Raw genomic sequence first — 23,613 nt, 5'->3', positions numbered from 1 at the left:
CTGCGCAACGCTACGCGCTGTTCACAGCCAGCTGCCTAACACTACAATGGCGAGTATTACAACAATGCAAAGCAGCCACAGACTGCACACAGCACAGCCAGTGATTTTTATACAAAGGTGGCGTTACCAATAAAAAAACCTAAACAGCCTATTTACATAGAGAAAACATAAACAGCCTTATTTACATAGAGAAAACATAAACAGCCTACTTACATAGCCCCCATGCTCCCCACAAAAAATTTTACAATTTTTTTTTGGGCAGTGGCCAATAATGATTTGATAAAATTTTTCATAATTACAATAACAAAGAAATCAAATGCACACACTTATTGATATTATGTTGGTCAAAAGCTCAAATTTTCTCACAATCTATAAAGACAGTCCTGATCATTCATCACAGTGAAACTGCCGTTTCTTTTCTCAAAGTCTGAGCAGTAAAAGACAATGCACACGGAAGTAGTGGATTTCCATGCCGTCTTGAAGAAGTAGTGTTGTCCTTCCAACGGAAAGACAGTGCTGACTCTTGACATGCTGACAGGTAATGGGCCACAATGGAGCAAACCCACAGCAGAGTCATTCGAAGTTTTGAAGAATATTGGTAGGTAGGTCATCACAGAGCAGACCCACTGGAATCCTGGTAGAGATTGTGGTATTGGTGGGTCATCAAAGATGCAGACCCACTGTAGTCCGTGTAGAGATGGCCAGCAGCCATCTGTTGCGATCTGTTGCGACTGTGCAGGTGCACAATCACCATCGAAGAGTCTTGCGAATAATATAGCAAGTCCATAACCACCACTTGTGCATTCACAAAGTTTTTGGAATTGTCCTTAGAACCAGCAATGCTGTTATCCAGTCCCTTGCTGAATTAGTAACACACGTGCAAACACTAACAGTCCCTACTTCTCACATATTGTCCATATACTATGACCAACAGAAACGTGTGCAGTGAAATGTAACTAACAAGTTAATAATATCATGAACTGGTGACAATTACAATTTTATAACATAAGAATACAATTACAAAGGTACAAAATACATCATTAAAGAACATAGCAATATAGATAACAATTGTAGTAACACAGGCTTTACAAAAGAATCGAACTAACATATACATCAGTGGAATTATGACATGAGTACATACATAAAAGATCACAATAACTTTTGAAACATCAACTTCACATATGAGCATTAAACAGAACGGAATTAATAATGTCTAACATCTTCACAAAGTAAATAACATATTATTAATGCCAATTATATTCGAGGATAACAGTATTCCTCATCATAGAGAATGTAGCTTAATATTAAAAGAAGAAAAAATTCTATGAAACTACACAGAGACAGGAAGAAAACAAATACACAAGGGTACACAAACACATAGTGGGATAACACCAATAGGAAAGGACAGGGTTCGTTTTCAGTGTAGTATTTTGCATGGAGATCTCCCTTTGTTCATCATTGTTCCCAAAAAGTCCTATCTAAGCCTGCCTTCTGTATTTTGTTCACATCCTCTGTCAGTAATAGTTTTTCTCCACTGTACAGTATCCTATTTCTTATAAATTTATAATAGTTTCTTATATAGTCTACCCCCTCTTAAGCTAACTTAAATCTACTGAGCTCAGATGCTAAACTAAGGGACGAGGCAATGCAGCAGCACATAAAACAATTAATATAAACAGCAATGAAAAAAAATGGAAAATCGCAAAGCAAGCTACAGTAAATCTAAATTACCAAGCAATTCCACATTACAACTAATATGAGGCAATGCGCAGCAAACAAAAAAAAAAAAAACAAATCTGGCTTAGCAGAGTAACACAAATTAAAGTTCAGTAGCACTATGCCTGGCAAACAGCAGTAATTTATACCTAAACATGACATAGCTCAAGCAGAAAAAATATTACAGTAAAAACAACAATGCAGATAAGGGAAATGTATATTCACATCTTAATGTCTATGTAATTAAAGTGGTGCACCACAACAACTTATTGTGAAAAAAATATTACCATGTACTTGAAAAGAAAATTATGTGTTACTGTTACTAGTTCCTTCTTATTGTTCTTTCCTTTCCAAGTGCTCCTTTTTTTAAAGAATGTGGATCACAAAATTATTATTTAATAGATCTGTTGACAGAAAGTGTTCACATTAGCAAATGCATCGAAGTTTATTTTATAAAACTAATGCTGTAACACAGCTGGAAAACAGATGTCAAATGAAATAAGCAATTACGCAAACCAAAGCATAAAAACATCATTAATAGCTATGTGGCATTTCGTAAGTCAGTAGCTCTCAACTCTCGTAGAAAGACACTTGTCATTATCAGGTTTGCAGATGTAAGAATATTTCCCATCAATTCATAAGCATTTCAGTAAATATCATAAATTATGAGCTCCACAGTATGCTTTCGACAAGGAAATGTCAATAGCGAGTATAATGGCCCCCCCTTTTGTTTTGTTTTTTTTACCTGTGCCGGCTGAAAGGCTAATGGCTTTTTTTCGGGCGGCTGTCGCCCAGGTGGCTGCCCGTGACGCATTACGTGCAGGTGGTCACTTAACTTTCTTACGGAAATATTTACGACAGCAGTTTCCGCTACAGTGACAGTCATATATACAAAATTTCACAGGTCGAGAATTTACGTTGCAAATGTGTAGAAACAAAATCCTATGAATATAACAGTGTCCAAAAAAATTTTCAGTGGCATTGTGATACATTCACACATGATTCGCACATGTACACACATTTCATAATTCTAAAGTATGATTCTTGGTTTCCAACATCCTTTTCCATAAGTCAGAGTCCCTAATCACTCTTCATTACTCCTTACCTTATTACACATATACGTATCCATCGACACTCGTCAATATTTCGTCATTATAAATATGAAGCATAATCAAATAACTCATATAGCCTCAGCCTATTAATCATAAACATACCTCAGCAGCATAATACACATCGTCGTCGTAAAAATAACATCATAACACCTCAGTCAAATCTCAAAATCGTAGTAGCTTTCTGCAATAATTTCAAAACCTAAAAAAATTCTCTGCTCATTTCAATAGTGTCATCTACCTCAAACGTACTTTAAAATCATGCTCCCTTACCAAATACATCATTCAAAGCTCTCATAGTATCACAATGATTCCAAAAAAATATGAACAGTTTACAAAGTACAGACAAAATACAGTTTCATAAGTGTGAAGTTATCCAACTGTGTAATTACGTAAACATCTGTCACTGATGTAGTAAAAAAATGTTTATCTCTCAATTAAATGATCAGATAGCTGTGTAATTTGTGTGTTAGAGAAATATGGTACCGATGTGTAAAGTTGTATAAGCAAATACCATATTAGCTAGGGTTCCTTGTGGTTGCCACACACATGGTACACAAAGTAAGCGTGTACCCCCCTGAGGATTAATGTAATTATACCCTCAGGTGTTACAGATTACAGCAATGAAATGAAATGTATCACCGAAAACCTTTGTATCATTGTACTTCAAATATCTTTAAAAATAAATGTTTTAAGTACAAAATTAATCACTCAAATGCGTGTCCTGTAGCGCTAAATGTGCGTCTTGCTGTAAGATAATTCTGTGGAAGTGTCGTACTTATCGTCCTCCGAAAGCTAAGTTCTGCAGAAGTCAATGTACTTACCTCATGATAAACAAAAGTGAAATGCTTTATGTATAGATATCTTAGTTATTACGCTTATTGCCATGATGAAGAAAGTACTGTGCTGTAACGTATTGTTGTGCTACGGAAAAGGCAATCTCATTGTAGCTATACCACAAAAGTTACTACTAAAACATGTTTTACTTTGCAGAATAAAACAGAAAAACTGCGCAGAAATAAAACAGAAACACTACAAAAGCAACATTGTAAATTGTCACTCATTAGAAGCGTCGTGATAAAACCGTGTAGTTGTCACTTAAACTAACCACTGTGTCGTCTGGTATCTCACAGAAACTACATTAAACCCAGAATGTATTTTCAAGTAAACCAAAATGTTGCATTAAAATCTCATTAGCAGTACCAGTATGTGTCCTAAGTATGTAAGCCTGATAGTCGTTACGTAATCGTGCAACTAACAAGCAAGAATGTACAAATACAACACTGTGTCGTCTGTTCACTATAACAATGCATTCATAATTTCTGTTTAAAAATGTTCCCTAGGATCTTGACTGGATATTTAACTTCAATCATTGTTGCATGTTAACAGATTCTAAGTCTGACAAGCATACTAGTAATGTAAAGTGAAAAGTTTTATGGAAATGACAAAGTTAAAAAGCAGATTATCTTTCAATAAACGGTTTTACATGTGAAACCTGGTGTAAACCTTTACTCTTCATAGTACTCAGAGTTTGAACTTGAATGCAATTGTCATGCGGTATAGGTCGGCAAAGAATACTGGAATTTTTCTCAAGGTTAGCGTCTATGTTATTTTTCTCTGAGCCAGCTGGCGCACGTGGGTGCCTGCGGCGCGAGTCATTGTCTGTCCCTTTGTTGGCGCGCATTGTTATTGCGATTAGGAGACCTAACTTCTACAAATTCGCCTTGCCGAGAGGGCCCAGCTCTGTTAGAATCTCGCCAGTTCTGATGAAATTCACGTCTGTCGTTTTGTCGGTAGTTTACATAGTTTCTTGTTTGTCGGTCATGTGGTGGAGAACTTCTCCCTGAATCGTAACTCTGCGCCGAACCGTTGCGTCTAAAGTTATTCTGTCTCCCTTGATAATAATTATTTTGGTTCCCATATTGTCTGTTTCTCTGATTGTCTCTGTGATAGTCATTACTACGGAAATGCGATCTTTCTCTGTAACTATTATTACTCTGCCAACGGTTGTCGTACGGGTGGTGTCTATTTTGGTCACGATTTGCATTGTAAGAATAGACCAGTCATGTCCGGTTATTGTTTCTGTCGTCACGGAATTGTGACGGATGTGACCTGTAATTGTTGTGTCCTTGTTTTCGCGTTCCGCGATTATCAGTGTCAATTTCTAGTTCTTGTAACAGTCCCTGAAAAGCTTCAATGTCGTCTTTGCAACGTCCTGCTAAAATAATATGCCGTAAATGTTCAGGTAATTTGACTAAGCAAATGCGGATGAGTTCTGAGGGGCTGTATGGGTCTGACAGGTACTGATTCTTGTGCAACATGTCTTCAAAATATTTCACAAGACTGGAGAATTCAGATTGTTCGAAATGTTTCATCATTATGATACCATGTTTTACTTGGTCTTGTGTGGCTTGAGACCAATATGCTGAGAGGAAGGCATGGTAAAATTCTCCTTCACTGTGGCAATCGTGAATTACCGATCGCATTCTTACAGCTGGTTCATTCTCTAAGTAGCCACACATAAATTCTAATCTGTGTTCCAATGACCAGTTGGGAGGAAAACAATGAGAGAATTGATGGAGCCATGCTTGTGGATGAATGTCATTGCCAGAATTCTTAAATGTTTTGAATTTACGTGTAGTAATGAACAGCTTATAGTCAAAATCATCATGTCGGCGAGTCGCATATCGGTCATTGTTAGGTCGTGTCGGCCGTTCCATCTCAAAATTCGGTGCACATTGCCAATTTCTTTCATAACTTCCGAAATGCCCTGTGTTATTATTTTGCGGCTTTTCCGTGTTTCTCTCTTGCCGTGTTGGAGCGCCAGTGTCCTCTGAAATACGTAATTCTTGTATTACCTGTGTCAGCTGATCTTGTACCCCCCGGATTTCTCTTTGGTGTTGTGTATTAATTTGATTCTGATTTTGTTTGAATTTTCTTATTTGTTCATACTCTTCTGTGTCAGTGAAGGCTACGGGTCTTGTGTCATTCAGATCATCATCTACCTTTGTAGATAAGTTAGTGACCTGATCCGAAAGTTCGGCTACTTTCTCCGATAGTGTACTTATTTCTTCAGTGTGTTTTTCTGAACCTAGTTTCAGAGTATCTACTGTGTCCTTAAAGTTTTCCTGAGTTTTTGCAAGTTGCGTAACCGAATCGGTAGATGCAACTGAGTCAAATTTAGCTTGCAAGGTCTCATGATTTTCATGAACAATAATTTGCAGTTCTTTTATGGCTGCTTCGTGATTCTGTAATGCATTTTCATGCCGCGAAAAAATAGGTTGAAAATATTCACAAATTTGTGTTTTTACGTCATTACAGACTTTTTGACATTTCGATTCAATGTTATGTAACTCAGTAGTTAAATCTTCACGTGTTTGTTCAAGTGTTTGTTCCAATGAGTCTAACTTTTTAAGATTTTGTTCCACTGTGTCTAACTGTTGAAGCTTTTGCTGTGTTTGTCTGTGATTTTGTTCCATTGTGTCTAACTGTTGCTGTGTTTGTCTCTGATGTTGTTCCATTGTGTCTAACTTTTCAAGCTTTTGTCCCATTTGTTGCATTAATTGTAATAACAATGCACTGGTGTCCGAAACATGTTCCTCAGTGCTTTTCGGCAGTGAAATTGCACCGGCAACATTCACATTTTGACAAGTGGAAAATGTGTCTTGACTCATTTGAGAAAACGGTGGGAGCCCAAAACCTGAGTCTGCAGTATTTGCAATATTGTGTTCTGTCATTCCCGATTCCTGAGGCGAGCTGTTGCCGACCAATCGATCGATAACGCTTCCCTGTTCACTACCTGTTTCACTGTCTACACCATTGTTTGCCGCCCGCTCCATTTCCCTATGCGCAATTACCAAATTACTACTTTGAACATTAGTTAATTCATTACTTTGCGGCGCTAACACACTGCTTTCGTCTTCACTGTCATTTCTCAGTTTACTTTGGAGCCTAGTATTACGTTTTTCACACGCCATTATTGTCACAGTATTTCACACGATAACACAGAAAAGCGCAATTTGAAGAGCAAAATAAAATAACATAGCAATGGAAATAATGTCTACTTAATTGCCAGCGCAGCTGCGAAATACTTGGTGCAAATCTACATGCATGCCACAACTGTTTTACTGTACAACAATGAAAAACTATAACTACAAAGGAAATTCTCTCTATAATTACGCGCTAGCAATAAACAATAGCTACACTAATTACACAAACTACAAGAAAAAAATCAGAAGATTCCAGTGAGGTATCCTAGGCTAAGGGTCGACATATGAAACGTCCCCTTTGAACAATTATACACGACTGTCCTTAAACTGATACACAATATTTTTTTTTAGTGCAACGCAATCTGACTTTCAAAAATCCCTACAAAAGAATGGCCCTGACTAGCATTAAACTATACTTTCACAAATCACTTACCTCACAAAAATCTTCGCTGCTCAAGCTACTGCAATACAGGTGCGCCACTACTGCCAGCTAAATGAAAGATTCAAACTACTGAAGGCACTAACTACTGATAGGCACAGTTAGCAAATGAAAGATATTAATAGAGAACAAACAATGTATTTACCTTGATATCATCATATATAAATATAGCAGTTCATGACAAATTACAAATCTCCGCCATCTCTCTCCCCACATCCACCACTGCTGGCGGCTCACCTCCAACTGCGCAACGCTAAGCGCTGTTCAAAGCCAGCTGCCTAACACTACAATGGCGAGTATTACAACAATGCAAAGCAGCCACATACTGCACACAGCACAGCCAGTGATTTTTATACAAAGGTGGCGTTACCAATAAAAAAACCTAAACAGCCTATTTACATAGAGAAAACATAAACAGCCTTATTTACATAGAGAAAACATAAACAGCCTACTTACAAAGCATACGATTTTAAGTTTAGTCATTACTCCATCGCTGAGTTATACTTTCTCTAAGATTCTCCATGTCTCACACTTTTCAGCCCGAAGTATCTATGTCGTCCCTGTTGTTCTAATATCATCTACCCTCCGATCGGATCGTCGTTTAGCTACTTTTACTTCTCGTGAAATATAGCATTTAACTTTCATACTCATGAGTCGTGTTTGAGTAGTGTAGTTGGTAGAGCACTGGTCCGCTAAAGGCAAAAGCCACAACTTAGAGGCTAGGTCCGGAACACAGTTTCAATCTGCTAGGTAGCTTCGGTATGACTACCTGTTCCGTAGAGCGTTGGTCCACGTTTGGAACGCAGTGAAGCAGCGATCCTGCTTGGTAAGGATTGGGAAAGTCATAGTTAGGTTTCCAGAGTTATGTGGTACAAGGTTTCTTCACATAGCTTACGCAGTTACCGATGGTTTGCGAAGGCGTAGATGAAGCACGATAGCTTTAGGAATGTGTTCCATCATGTGAAGGTCAGGCCAAGGCATCAATATGGGTTCACTAAAAGATTCCTCAAACCACTGTAGCAAGATTCTAGCCTTGTGACATGGACAGTTATCCTGCTGGAGGCTAGCTTTAGGGATGTGTCCGATCGGGTGCAGGTCAGGCCAAGACATCAATATGGGTTCATTACAAGACTCCTCAACCCACTGTAGCAAGATTCTAGCCTTGTGACACGGACAGTTATACTGCAGGTGAATCGCATCGCCGTCGGGTAAGACATCAAGGAAAAGGGTTGCAGGTGGTCCGAAATAATGTTCAGATAGGACAGAGATGTCACGGTATCCTCGTCGATTACTACCGCTGGTCCCATAGAAGTCGCCTACCCTCGCCCCCTCCAACATATAATTGCTTCCACCAGACTGGGTCCGTGGCGCGGCGCATGTTTCGAACAGCCGTTACAGTCACGACAGACGTTGTGACACTGTCCAATCTCGTTGATCCCTAGCCCACTGCAGTCGTAACTGACGATATTACTGGGTCAACATGTGAACTCTTAGACGCCCAATTCTGTGAAATACCAAGTTCAGCGATGTACACTGAACGGCGTGCTCCGAAACAGTTGCGCCTGCACCACCATTGCACTCTGTCGCTCAGTCTACTGCAGATCGCCGCCTGTCCTCCTTTACAGAGCGGTGAAACCTGCGACCTCCACTCTCCGTGATGTCACGTTGACGTCGAACCCCTTGTCACCTACTCGTGGTTTCAACTTTCTTCACTCACTTTCCATAAATGCTCAAGACAGTAGCACATGGACAACCTACCAAATCCGTCTTTTCCGAGATGCTCGTTGATGCCGGCGCTGTGGTACACAGTCTGCCGTCTGCCAAAGTAACTTAATACGGTGAATTCCCTCATCTGCGGGTCTCGTCGCTAGAATGCTTCGGTATTAGGATCTGCTACGCTCATATGCACTGTCCAGTCGCATCAACGTCACCAATTGTCAAAATGCAGAATAACCACCTTTTGCAGCGCGGACTGGTGCGAGACGGGCAGGAAGAGAGTGATGTTCTGGAAGATACCGACAGGGATGTGGAGCCATGGCGACTCCAGTGCCGTGGCCGCTTGCGCAAGAAATCTGTGTCGAAGATTCATGGCGCGAACAGCCGAACTGGTTCCACAAATCCTCGATTGGGTTTAAATGCGGGAGTTTGGTGATAAGGGGACTACTGTAAATTCATCCCAATGCTCTGCGAACCACGCTCTTAAACGGTTAGCCTATGGCACGTTGCATTGTCTGATGGCAGATACCATCGTGCCGCGGAAAAACAAACTGCATTTACGGGTGGACTTGGTCCGCATAGATAGATGCATAGGTATGCTGATCCATTGCGCCTCCCGGAATGACGAGATCACCCACGGAACGCCACGAAAACACTCTCCAGATCATAGTCCAGGTTCCACCAGCTTCGATTCTTCTGACGATTGTGGGAGGCCACAAATATCATGGCATCTTCGTCGATTACTACCACCGGTGCTATGGAAGACGTTTCATACCCCCCCCCCCCCCCCCCCCCCTGCCTACCCCGCCAGCATATTACTGCCTCCATGCCTCCACCAGCCTGTCACACGGAGCATGAAACGTGAATCAACTGAAAAGGACACCTGTCGTCTCTCAATGGAGGTCTAGCCTTCGTTGACGGAGGATAGTAGTCAATATGGTTGCGTGAACCAGGCGCCTGCTACGGAGGCCCATATGCATTAACGGGGACGTCGCTGAATGGTCGTTGAGGAGTCACTATTGGCAGCCCATTGGTTCATCTGGACGGCCAGCTGTTCAGCAGTTCCACTTCTATTCGCCGTGACGTCTACTCTGCAGTCGCCATACAACCCCATCATCTGTGGCCCGTGGTTCACCACAGTTTCCTCGGAGCCTATTTTAGATGGCGCCATTAAACCAGGGATGGTATACTTCAACTGCGACGGCACGTCAACGGTTTTCAGACTTACCCCTTTCAGAAATGATTCCATTCTCGATCCAAAAAGCCAATGAGTATGCCCTTTTGGACGTAAGATAAATCACTCCGTTTCCGCATTACGACAGCAACTGCCTCACCTCTCTGACACGCATTTCGTATCCTCCAGTGCTATACAGTCTGCCCTCTGTGAGTGCTTATTGCACGTTGACGTCGAACATAGGCGGTGGTCACATTAACTTACTGGACCCTGTGGTTTCCTTACTGCATCAGTGCACACAACGCTACCAGACGGCGTTGACTCTCGCTTTGGTCAGTGTTCGTAACGTTTCGGTTCATTAGTGGATATCTCCAGTGATCACTGAGAAATCTTCGGTATCTGAACGATTTTATCATTAAAAACTCATGTCTCACTGCTATAAATCAAAACTGGTATATCACAATGGTTGAAGATTCTTTTCCAGACACATCAGAAGCAGACACAATAACGTAATTCGCCATATTTTGTTTATATGATTTCTAAATGTCCTCACTTCTATTACTTGCTGAGTAGCAGGAGTATCCCAGGCCCTCGTCCTGTCTCCTCTCTAATAGTTCCCTCTGCTCTTGTGCAATGCGTCAACTATACATCAAGCGGTGGGAAATACGTACCTGTACACAATACTCCGTATCTATCTAAGAATCTTTAACTGCAACTCTCAACCGTTTTCAACTGTCCTGACATGTTGCGAATGTGGAAAGAAGGGCTCCTGATGCTAAACAAATACGCCCAAGAATTTATTGGCACAACTAAAAATGGCAATCTTAAAACCTTCCGCAACTGTAAGGCCACCATTAATGGAGCACTTCAGATTTTATTCATTTCATCCCAACTCTCATCCTCTGCGCAGCAGCACCAATTCGAGAACAGGGCTACTACCAGAATATTTGTCGCATCTTTTTTATTTTAACAACAGACTCCCTAACACTGGTGGTAGCTGCCTCACGTATGTTATCAAAACCCTCAAAGTGTTTGGTGTTGTCCTCTATATCTTTCTGTGTAGTGCTAACCTTTTGTTTTTTACCATTAATAACTTTTCACGTACCTATGCAGCTGCTACAGAATTTCTCTACTGCTTGATGTGACAGTCATTAAGTTTTGGATGCTTTAAGACATATCACATTCTCCTGCCTCTTCTTTTGGGATAAGTTGTCCATTTACTTCTTTCCTACCACAGTCCTTCTAGTACTGGTTCACTTCGTACATTATCTAATTATTTCAATTCTAGAATCGTTAATTTCTTTCCCGTTTTCCTACTGCCTATGTTGGTGTGTAAGTTTGTGGTTTTTTTCCCGTAATCTTAATAAACACAACAGATACACATTATAGATGCTTTATTCTTTAATAAAATATCTTCCTTCACTATTTACAACAGTCTGTCAACGCTTAGATAACTTTCCGATTCCGCGGCTGTAGAAATCACGTGGTTAGGAGGCGAACAACACTTCGAGCCATGATCGGAGCGCGTTTTTATCCCGAATGGAACTTCTTTGAAGGCTGTTCGACAGAGAGCGGAAAATATGAAAATCTGAGGGCGCAAAATCAGCTGAATAAGGTGGTTCTCAATGACTTCCCAACCCAACTCCTGTGTAGTGCATTTTGTCAGACTGGCAGAATGTGGGCCAGCTATATCGTGGCGTAGCATCACTTCACGCAGTCTTCTTGGTCGTCGTTCTAAGATTGTAGCTGAAACACTTCTTAGTTGTTGACAATAAATGCCATGGTTACACCTCGTGGAAGCAATCGTAGTACACCACACCGTCGCTGTTCCATCAAATGCATAACATTTTATCTTTTGTAGATGCTCGCAGGTCTTTGTATGGGGACTTCTGCGTTTCTTGAGCACATCATTCCTTTCTTTTGCGTATTTTAGCAGAAAGACCCCATTTCTCGTCACCGGTAACGACACAGAATAGAAATGGCCGCTGTTGTTCAAGAGCCAATTGATGACGAGCAAGCAGAGATGCACGTGTGGCTACACAATGGTTTTTGTATTGGCTTAGAGCATGGGGTACCCTTACACGCGGTCTTTGAATCTTCCACATGGAATGTAAATGTCGCACAACGTTGGAATGATCACAGTTAATCACGTCTGCCAGTTCTCGTGTATAGTGACGTGGACTACTCTGGATTAACGCATTTAAACGTTTCTCAAACCCCAAAGGTCTTCCTTAAGGTGGTGATTGTTCAAATGGTTCAAATGGCTTTGAGCACTGTGGGACTTAAAACCAGTTTCTTGGCGTGCTCCGTCCAATGTCTTCATCCCCAAACACGTCGAAAATGTTTCTGGTGCCTTCGCTACTGTCACGCCTCCTCTGAACACAAGCAGAAGAATATATCTGAAATGTTTCGATTTCTCGTCTTGGCCCTCCATTTTCGAGCGTCCACAACTCCACTCACTATCTCCACACGATAAAATGCCAATATTTGAACTCAAATAAAAACAGTGAACTACAAATAAAAATGGCAATCGATAAATATACTCATAGTAATTGGAATACCAACATGCAGGCCGAGCTGTCTAAGGCGCTGCAGTCGGCTGGTCTCGGCGGAGGTTCGAGTCCTCCCTCGGGCATAGGTGTGTGTGTTTGTCCTTAGGATAATTTAGGTTAAGTAGTGTGTAAGCTTAGGGACTGATGACCTTGGCAGTTAAGTCCCATAAGATTTCACACACATTTGAACATTTTTGAACCAACATGCAAAACAAAAATGCTACGAGCTTGTTCACGAACCTAATAGTATGCTGAACAATTTTTAGGACTTGCTTTTTAGCTATATGCCAATATAACAGGAATATTATATTGTTGGGGAATACTGAGCGAAAAAATCTGTAATACTTGCTTTGATTAAGAGTGTTGTCTTTGCCTACAATCTAGTTCTGGTACATTGATTACTTCTTCCATATTGCGCAATTTCTTATTCTTCTGCTATTTCCAATGTTCACTGGTCACTTGATTTTTATTCATATTTCATCTACTTCTTATATCTTTTAACTTCCAACTCTCCCTCGTGTTAGGGCTACAAGACAAGAAACTCATCTCATCCTTCAACTTCCTTAACAGAAAACGTATGATCCTCTCAATTCCATTCAACGAACCTAAATTTTTTTCGTGGTTTTATTGTCTGCAAGCTAAGTATCGGCTGCCTTTCATGATTTCGTTTCCTTTCTAGAATTATCCTTCACCATCCTACTGATGAATGACTACAAAACAGGTGCTCAGTAAAAATCATGTAAACATCAAGCAACACCGAGAGAAGTATAGCAGTGATAACAAACACACTGTACAAGCATTGCGAGCGGACAGTGGTTCAAGTACCCGTCCAGCAGTCTAGATTTAATTTTTCAGTGGTTTATCTAAATCGCTTAAGCCAAGCACCATGAAGGGTACTTTGGAAAGGACATGTCCTATTACCTGCCTCATCATTCCTCTTGCTAGTACTCAGCCTTTAATGACGTCGTGGACGGGATTTTAAGCCCTAATTTTCCTTCCTCCTTTCCAAAGCTTAATAGACCAATAGACCTTATATTTCCTTAGTGTCACGAATGCACATACATAAAATCGTAGGTGGCATTAATAACTGTGTGAGAGTGATTACAAGATTTACGTAAACAGCAAGCCTGATCTCTATGATAGTATTAAATTAATTCAGAATCGATGAACACGAGTATACATGACGTTAAAAATCTGAAAGTATGATGAAATTTGGAAGCTTCAGAGATACGAATCTTTCCTTTCATCTAAAATGCGCCTTATTGCTCTTCTTTAGCGTCCATCAGAATGTATTACGGCTCGACATAGTTCAGTGTGATCACCTTTCCCCAAACCGCTTCCGTATCTGAATCATACTGAAGGTGGATAGCCTTGGTCCACTCACCCATCACCTAGGTATTAATCGGCAGGTTGATTGGTAGCTCTTCTCCAAACGTGTCTGTTCAAGGCTAACAGCTTTGCTTCCTTATATGAACTTATTGCAACGCAACTCATCACTGCAGTGCCAGATATGTCCTTTTAGAATCTCAGTTGTTGTTACGTAAGTGACATCATTACTCGTTGTAAGAAGTACTGTATTTCATAACGTGGCATGGAACTGAAGCACTTTTCGAAAAATATGAGTAATCTTGCGAAAAATACCAATACTTTCACCACCAAATGTGAAGTGCTGCGAACTCTATTACGATAACAAATCTTTCAATACTCCCTGTTACACTTAACAAATTATATAATATAACAAAAGGGAAATTGCTTTCACTTGGACTATAGGTAGAGAACTGGCAAGGGACTATGAAGTAATTTGGCACTTATACTCTGCCGACAATGTTAAGTGGAATTAGATATTTGGAATAATGAGAAAAAAATGCAGAATTACTGAGGTAGTAGGCTTACGTATAATATCTTAAAAATGTAAATAAACAAATAAATAACAGCAAGATTACTGTGGCGCCACCAAAACCTTTATGCGAGTACAAAACGAATCTGCGTCACTTAGTATCATTGTTACAGCGTTTCTTTGTTCTAAAAATTGAGTCACTTCGTGTTCTTATGTATGAAAACGTAACGAAACAATGTTGTACAAATTGATGAATTATTATATCTTTTCATAGTACATCCCCCCCCCCCCCCCGTCGGATGTTCGCGTTCTTCCCCGGGCATGGATGTGTGTGTTGTCAGCGTAAGTTAGTTTAAGTTATACACTCCTGGAAATGGAAAAAAGAACACATTGACACCGGTGTGTCAGACCCACCATACTTGCTCCGGACACTGCGAGAGGGCTGTACAAGCAATGATCACACGCACGGCACAGCGGACACACCAGGAACCGGGGTGTTGGCCGTCGAATGGCGCTACCTGCGCAGCATTTGTGCACCGCCGCCGTCAGTGTCAGCCAGTTTGCCGTGGCAGACGGAGCTCCATCGCAGTCTTTAACACTGGTAGCATGCCGCGACAGCGTGGACGTGAACCGTATGTGCAGTTGACGGACTTTGAGCGAGGGCGTATAGTGGGCATGCTGGAGGCCGGGTGGACGTACCGCCGAATTGCTCAACACGTGGGGCGTGAGGTCTCCACAGTACATCGATGTTGTCGCCAGTGGTCGGCGGAAGGTGCACGTGCCCGTCGACCTGGGACCGGACCGCAGCGACGCACGGATGCACGCCAAGACCGTAGGATTCTACGCAGTGCCGTAGGGGACCGCACCGCCACTTCCCAGCAAATTAGGGACACTGTTGCTCCTGGGGTATCGGCGAGGACCATTCGCAACCGTCTCCATGAAGCTGGGCTACGGTCCCGCACACCGTTAGGCCGTCTTCCGCTCACGCCCCAACATCGTGCAGCCCGCCTCCAGTGGTGTCGCGACAGGCGTGAATGGAGGGACGAATGGAGACGTGTCGTCTTCAGCGATGAGAGTCGCTTCTGCCTTGGTGCCAATGATGGTCGTATGCGTGTTTGGCGCTGTGCAGGTGAGGGCCACAATCAGGACTGCATACGACCGAGGCACACAGGGCCAACACCCGGCATCATGGTGTGGGGAGCGATCTCCTACACTGGCCGTACACCACTGGTGATCGTCGAGGGGACACTGAATAGTGCACGGTACATCCAAACCGTCATCGAACCCATCGTTCTAAAATTCCTAGACCGGCAAGGGAACTTGCTGTTCCAACAGGACAATGCACGTCCGCATGTATCCCGTGCCACCCAACGTGCTCTAGAAGGTGTAAGTCAACTACCCTGGCCAGCAAGATCTCCGGATCTGTCCCCCATTGAGCATGTTTGGGACTGGATGAAGCGTCGTCTCACGCGGTCTGCACGTCCAGCACGAACGCTGGTCCAACTGAGGCGCCAGGTGGAAATGGCATGGCAAGCCGTTCCACAGGACTACATCCAGCATCTCTACGATCGTCTCCATGGGAGAATAGCAGCCTGCATTGCTGCGAAAGGTGGATATACACTGTACTAGTGCCGACATTGTGCATGCTCTGTTGCCTGTGTCTATGTGCCTGTGGTTCTGTCAGTGTGATCATGTGATGTATCTGACCCCAGGAATGTGTCAATAAAGTTTCCCCTTCCTGGGACAATGAATTCACGGTGTTCTTATTTCAATTTCCAGGAGTGTATTAAGTAGTGTGTAAGTATAGGGACCGATGACCTCAGCAGTTTGGTCCCATAGGAACTTACCACCACCACCATCTTTGTACTTCTGGAAACTTTGGCTCAGTAGGGGAGTTTAAAGGGAGCAAGAGAGGCTGCTGAATTCTAGCCGGGGCTCGGAAGATAAGAGACACTTGGTAGCTATTGCGGCACAAGTCGAGCAAAGTTCCCTTAAATTATGAAGAGAAGAACAATATTCTCAGTGCAGGAAGGACAAGGAGTTCTGAGACAGTCAGTAGCAGTAATCCCGACACTTGGAGCGTCATTTTTTACATGGAAAGTCGAAACGAACGTTTAACGTTTTAGAAGATGATTGCTACGTTATGGTTGCTTCTGCTTGTTATGCTCTAAGAACAAGAAGAGGAAGCGCATTAGCGGAAAACAACAGCAGAAGAGAGAAGACATCACACGTAGGACGATTCATCGCAGAAGACGATGAGATGCGTCAGACCTTCTTGAATCAGCAAAAATCATAGCTTACTGAATGAGCAAAACAAACAATTTACGTGATCGTCATGGCCAAAAGTGGAAGTAGGTTGACAGATCTGTGTGACTTGAACTGTGAATTGTTTGTTCTAAACTGTATTCCAAATGTGTAAGGACCAAGTTTCCGACCTCTTGTTTGAACGGTGTAATAAACAGATGGCCTGTCACACAAAAGTGCTATTAAGCAGTCGTCCACTGTCTGAAGTGAATATCGGTGTTCGTCACATTAACTCGAGATTTGTTCATTCCGCACCTTTCGAAATCAACAACATTTTGTTTAGAGAGTTTTATTCAATGTGCGACACATCAGAACAGCCTTTCTGTCAGCAGCTCAGCAATATTCCCAGAAGAGCGCAGCGTAGACTGCATAGTCAGTCAACACGAGATAAGATGTAACTGAGGTGACATCTGAAAATTCAGCTATCAACAAAAATCCATCATTTGTGTTGCTGGGTCTCGCAAAAAAAAAAAAAAAAAAAAAAAAAAAAAAAGGCCTAACACGTAATTAAATTGGGCTAGACAATAAAACTGTGTTCATATCCCTTAAGACGATAACTGACGGTATTCCATAGTGTACTAATTACGTTTGCAATCCAACTGATTTTACTCGCTGTCAGAATTTGTCTTCCGTTAACAGGAAGATGTGCTAACATTACAGTTTATGGCAGACGTAAGTTTTTAAATAATTTTGTATACAAATTCAGAGCAATATTAATACACCGTAACTTCCGACCCTAAAACATAGCCGTTGTGAGTCATAACACACAACTGTACTCAGTTGTCAGCTACTTCAGAATTGAGACTGCATACACAAATAGTTTATTACACTTTGTAATTTAGTACCATACAGTTTTGCAAATCATTTACTTTCATTTATAGTGCTCCCTGCTACAAGTTTTTATCTGAAGCAGCAATTAACATTTATTATTACAATCGATCTGAATTCTTATGACACTGACCTGTTAGTAAACGACAGCAAATATATATTAGCTCGCTTGCTGTATGAATAATATTTTGCATGAAACGCATTTGCAGCAACGACCTTACCGCAGTGGATGCACCGATTCCCGTGAGATCACTGAAATTAAGCGCTGTTGGGCGTGGCCGGCACTTGGATGGGTGAATATCCAGCCGCCATGCACTGTTGTCATTTTTCGGGGTGCATTCAGCCTCGTGATGCCAATTGAGGAGCTACTCGACCGAATAGTAGCGGCTTCGGTCAAGAATACCATCATAACGACCGGGAGAGCGGTGTGCTGACCCCACGCCGCGACTATCCGCATCCTCCGTTGAGGATGACACGGCGGTCAGATGGTCCAGGTAGGCCACTCGTGGTCTGAAGACGGAGTGCTATAAAGCGCATTTGCGTTAGTTGTCGACATATGGAGTTTAGGTAGGTATTAGACACAATTTATAAATACCATAAACGCAGCACCTGTTGTAGTTGTGTATCGATCTATATTTGTGTATTTCATTGTATTACTTGGTTGTAAGTGTGACTGTGGCTGCCTCTGTGTGTCACAAGGACAAGTTCAATAAGGTGGAAGACTAGAGTAGGCTGACAGATGATTGCGGACGTACGTTCGCTCAGCTTGGAAGCTTTCTGCTCGTAACATTTTGACAGAAGGAGCGTGGCATCTCAGATTATATTTAGACAGCAAGGTGTTGTGGCGTACGCATTCTGTGCTGACCTGTAACATGTCTGTGACAGTGAATCCATGTCTATATTCAGTTTGGCAAAAGTATTGCCCACGCATATATTTATTGATTACAATGGGAGCATCTTATAATGCACATTAACTGTTTACAGGTTCGATGAAATTACATAAAACTTTTTTCACCCGAGTCATGGTAGTTAGCGGCAGAGAAGTGGGTGACAGGACGGTTGTAATGTCTCTTGCGAGAATGAAGACAGAAATTTGGTCTCAATTTTAGTTTGCGCTTCTAACCTAAGAGTTAATTCTGAAGTCAGTTGTATGCTAAGATTTCATGTGGTTGCCGTAGTGGCATCCCTGGTGCAACCAGCTCTCTCGTTCTTTCTTTAACCAAGGCACTTCTGGTCGAGACAGCGACTACACAGCAAAAAAATGCGTTTCGGGTTCTCCATGGCAGTCAGTTACAACTGTGCGGCGTGATTTTCGGCGAGGGTTCAACACACCATATCCTACATCTTAAATCATTTGACGATGGTGCCGTTAGATTCAAGACATTGGTTATTTATGTAAGGGAAATCCACAAGTCGTCCTTATTGTGCTCGTTCAAGACGTACAACCTTGTCTAGAAATGACATAAAATCATTGGTCAAATCTGCGACCATTATCACTAGTCAATATAATTATGTTGACAAGACGTACAGTGAATTCTGTAGAGTTCTTCTGCTGTTCCACAGAAGCCTACTCGTCGTGCCAGCCAAGAATTAGTCATTCCTCAAAGGTCTGTCGTGGTGTATTTAACGGAATGTCTGTGTTTCAAACCATTGAAGACTGAATTGCTAAAAGCCCTTCGTGATAATGATGAAAATATCGTGTTGAAATTTGTGAACTCATTTTGGACTTGGAGATGGAGAAAACAACTTTCTTTCATTTCTAGCGTTTAGGGATGATACTAAGTTTCATTTAAATAGAAATATACTACCTCATTGTAAGAATTGCGCAGCACAGCAACGACGTACCATACACAAACACGAGACCCTTCAAATCCTCAAGTATTATTCACCGACCCCTGAGCAAAGATCTGCGGCTTGCTCTTGTGTTCAAATGTGTGTGAAATCTGCTGTGTGAAAACTGCTAAAGTCATCAGTCCCTAAGCTTACACACTACGTAACCTAAATTATCCTAAGGACAAACAGACACACCCATGAACGAGGGAGGACTCGAACCTCCGCCGGGACCGGCCTGTTCTTCTTCGCGAAGTTCAGGCCCTTGGACAGTACTGACGTCGATGCCTTGCTGACGGTCAGTAACGACAAGTTTATAAAGGTTCGAGAAGCATACAGTTCTGTCTGCTCCCTTATGTCTTCCTAGCTGGCTCCTCGAATTTCTTTTTATGATGGTTGCATAGCAATTCTTTGTTCAAAGCGAGCTTGCCAATTCCTTGTTTCGTCGATGTTTTTCCCAATCGTCACCGGTAGTTACGACGATAGTCACAGATATTTCTGGAGCAGACTCTATTGTTGGTGCGCAGATTGCTATGGAACTGTTAGATTCTTTCTCTCAACAAAGCAAGGCTGGTCCTTTCGCAGATGCCTATGGCTTTGCCGGTATCCAGCTGTGGGTCAAATCCTGAAGAAATGTAGGACGACGTGGTTCTCGCGGCATCTCTTGGCAAACATTAAATCCTTGAGCGGGTTTCCCTTTCTCTTCCTTAACAGTTCCAGTTTCCTCATGTCATGGTCAACCTTCTGCTTTCGCAGGCTTCTAATATAAATTCACTAGCTACCCACCCCCGCCTTCACAAGAGCATTACTACGACTACACAGGGTGATTTTTTTCCACCGAGCACATACTCTAGGGACTGGTCGATGAGAAGATACGGAACAAAAAAGGCCAAATGAACTTATGTCTGGAAATGCATGGTTTCCATGCTAGCCGGCCTCTGTGAACGAGCGGTTCTAGGCCTTTCAGTCCGGAACTGCGCTACTGCTACGGTCGCAGGTTCGAATCCTGCCTCGGGCATGGATGTATGTGATGTCCTTAGGTTATTTAGGTTTAAGTAGTTCAAAGTCTAGGGGACTGATGATCTCAGATGTTAAGTCTCATAGTGCTTAGAGCCATTTGAACCATTTGTCCATGCTAGCGAGCATTTATTCTATCATACATTGTTACAGAGACTGCGGTATAATACTCGGTGTACCATGCAGCCACAGTTACAGTGTGTGTTGAAAATGGTTTTCATGTGCCTCAACGCATGCGTGAACGCGCCGTCTCTCACGTCCGCATCGACCAGGCCGCATCCGAACACGTCAAAGACAGAATGAATAGGCTGCTCCACTGTCTCCATACCTGGAATGGGCTCTGCATATGCGATACTTTTGAGATGGCCCCATAACCAGAAATCGTACCGGTTGAATCTGGTGAACGAGCAGGCCATGCAATAGGACCCCTTCATCCGATCCATCGACCAGGGAAGACACGATTGTGATGCGTCCGGATGTTAACGGCGAAGTGGGCTGGAGCACCATCATGTAACAGTCACATAACCCTTCGAATCATCACAAGCAAAGTCAATCGCAAGAAACGCCGATAGTTCGGCTTGTTACGCGACATGGAAAGAAGACTAGTCCCATAATACGGTCGCCATCTATCCCGGCCTACACATTCCGCCTGAACCGTTGCTAATGATTCACTGTCACCATTCCATGGGAGTCCTGCATACTATCAAACAGACGACTGTTATGGAAACTGAAGATACCACTCCGCATAAAGATGGCCTCATCTGTGAATAGGATGGATGACAAATCCAGTGAAGAAACCAGTGACAAAACGGCTCCCGATGTGGAAAGTCTGCCGATAGTAAACCCTGCAAACGCTGTAAGTGATAAGGCTAGCAGCAACTGTCATGGAGAATTTTTCACACGTTCTTCTGGCATACCCTGTACAGGCGAGCCAATTATCTGGTACTGAGACAGCGGTCGCCTTCCACAGTGTTAATCAGATTTGTCTCCAAGTCTGGTGTCTGAACATTTCGGGTTCGTCTTTCATGATTTCCTGTTTCCTGAAGCGACCATGTCTCAGACAAACGGTGAAACACTGTTGCAGACATTGAATGGGGTCGTTGTTGGCGGCGAAGCTGGGTCTCCTGATATAACCCTCCTGCCTGCCGCCTGTTGCCATTTGCGTTTGCGTAAGTAAACACCAAGTCGGCAACCTCTCACTTCGAATACGGAACCACTGTGTACAATGCTGTATCACATCCACTATCAGGTAAGTCAGCAAGAGAAGTAGATCACACACAACATTACCAATTATTATGGCGGGAGAGGGCGCTATGGCATGACGTATGAGGAACAGTACCACCCCCTAGGAGGAAACCATGCATACTGTGCCTGCCGGAGTGGCCGTGCGGTTCTAGGCGCTACAGTCTGGAACCGGGCGACTGCTACGGTCGCAGGTTCGAATCCTACCTCGGACATGGATGTGTATGATATCCTTAGGTTGGTTAGGTTTAATTAGTTCTAAGTTCTAGGCGACTGACGACCTTGGAAGTTAAGTCGCATAGTGCTCAGAGCCAGTTTTGAGTCATGCACACTGTCCAGCGCATATTAGACCACAGTCCCTGTTACAAAGTATGATTGAATAAATGGACTCTAGCATGGAAACTATACATTTCCGGACATAAGTTCATTAGACTTTTTTTGTTCCTTATCCTCTCATCGATCAATCCGTAGAGTTTGTAAACGGTGGGAAAAAAATCACTCTATAGAGCCTACGTTGTTGGTTGGTTGGTTGTTTCGGGGAAGGACAGCAGACAGCGAGGTCATCGGTCTCATCGGATTAGGGAATGACGGGGAAGGAAGTCGGCCGTGCCCTTTGAAAGGAACCGTCCCGGGATATGCCTGGAGCGATTTAGGGAAATCACGGAAAACCTAAAGCAGGATGGCCGGACGCGGGATTGAACCGTCGTCCTCCCGAATGCGAGTCCAGTGTCTAACCACTGCGCCACCTCGCTCGGTGAGAGCCTACGTTTTCTCTGGTGTAGCAATAAGAAATTATAAACTCAAATATTTCTCGTCAATCAATCAATCTATTAGTAAAAACCGTAGCAAAGTGTCTACGGTAGTTCCTAAGATTATCTTTCACATAAAGACGGAAAAAACGCGACTCGAGGCTTTAAACGTTATGTGTAAACAGTCTTCCGCGACTTTTGTTAGTCTCATTAAAATTATTTTGGTAGTACTGTCGCATCATCTTATAAAATACTTAAAATATGAAGACAATACGACACCTCGGCAGTTTTACAACGGCCTTCCTGAGGTTAACACTAATTACCTGGGAGAGAATTCTGAAGCAGCCTGATTACATCAGTATGGAAGACGTCTTTTGCTCCTGACTGACTGTTTGCCAGCAATCCTGATACGACGCGCCCAGCCTGACCGTATGGCAGTGACCTCGCCGTGTACTGCAACGACCGGCTAATAAAAGCACTTCAAGAGCTGGGGTCCTCTCTCCGTAACTAACAGCAGGGAAACACAGTTACCAGAAGCTTGTCGCTGATTCGTAGCGAGCTACCAATTGCGAGCAAACCACGTAACTCACGAGTACCCTGCCTCTCCCCTTAATACATAGCGATATTATTGTAGTGCCAATAAAATGTAACATATATAAAGACGGTGGTATGCTGACTCCGTTACAAAATCCACTCTCTAAGTAATTAAGGGGCTTATTACGAAAACCCTACAAGTACAAAAACAGACCTTTTGAGCAAATACCGCATCCTCTGTCATCACACGTTTCATAGCTGAATTTGTTTCGGCAAAGGTCATACAGATCCAAAGAAATATCCTTTTGAAAGTCTTGCTCTGCTACGGAAGACATACTAGTCCCTTGTTAATTCTACAAAAGCCGAACAAGTCCAGGATTCGTAGGTTTCCTATTCTCATCTTGCTGGACTGATTGCTGTACACCACTTTCAGTGGAATCGTGCCAGGACTGCAGACAAAGAAGGACGTTGTAACCACGCAGCAGCATTTTCAAACTTGATGAGTACTGAAGGTAGGGATATTCAAGTTTCTAAAGTAGCATTCCTTCATGGAATAAAAAATCACAGACATTACATA

This window comes from Schistocerca americana, chromosome 3 (genome assembly GCF_021461395.2).
Source record: "Schistocerca americana isolate TAMUIC-IGC-003095 chromosome 3, iqSchAmer2.1, whole genome shotgun sequence".
Lineage (NCBI taxonomy): Eukaryota > Metazoa > Arthropoda > Insecta > Orthoptera > Acrididae > Schistocerca > Schistocerca americana.
The sequence above is the reverse complement of the archived record's forward strand: the minus strand, read 5'-3'. Positions refer to the sequence as shown.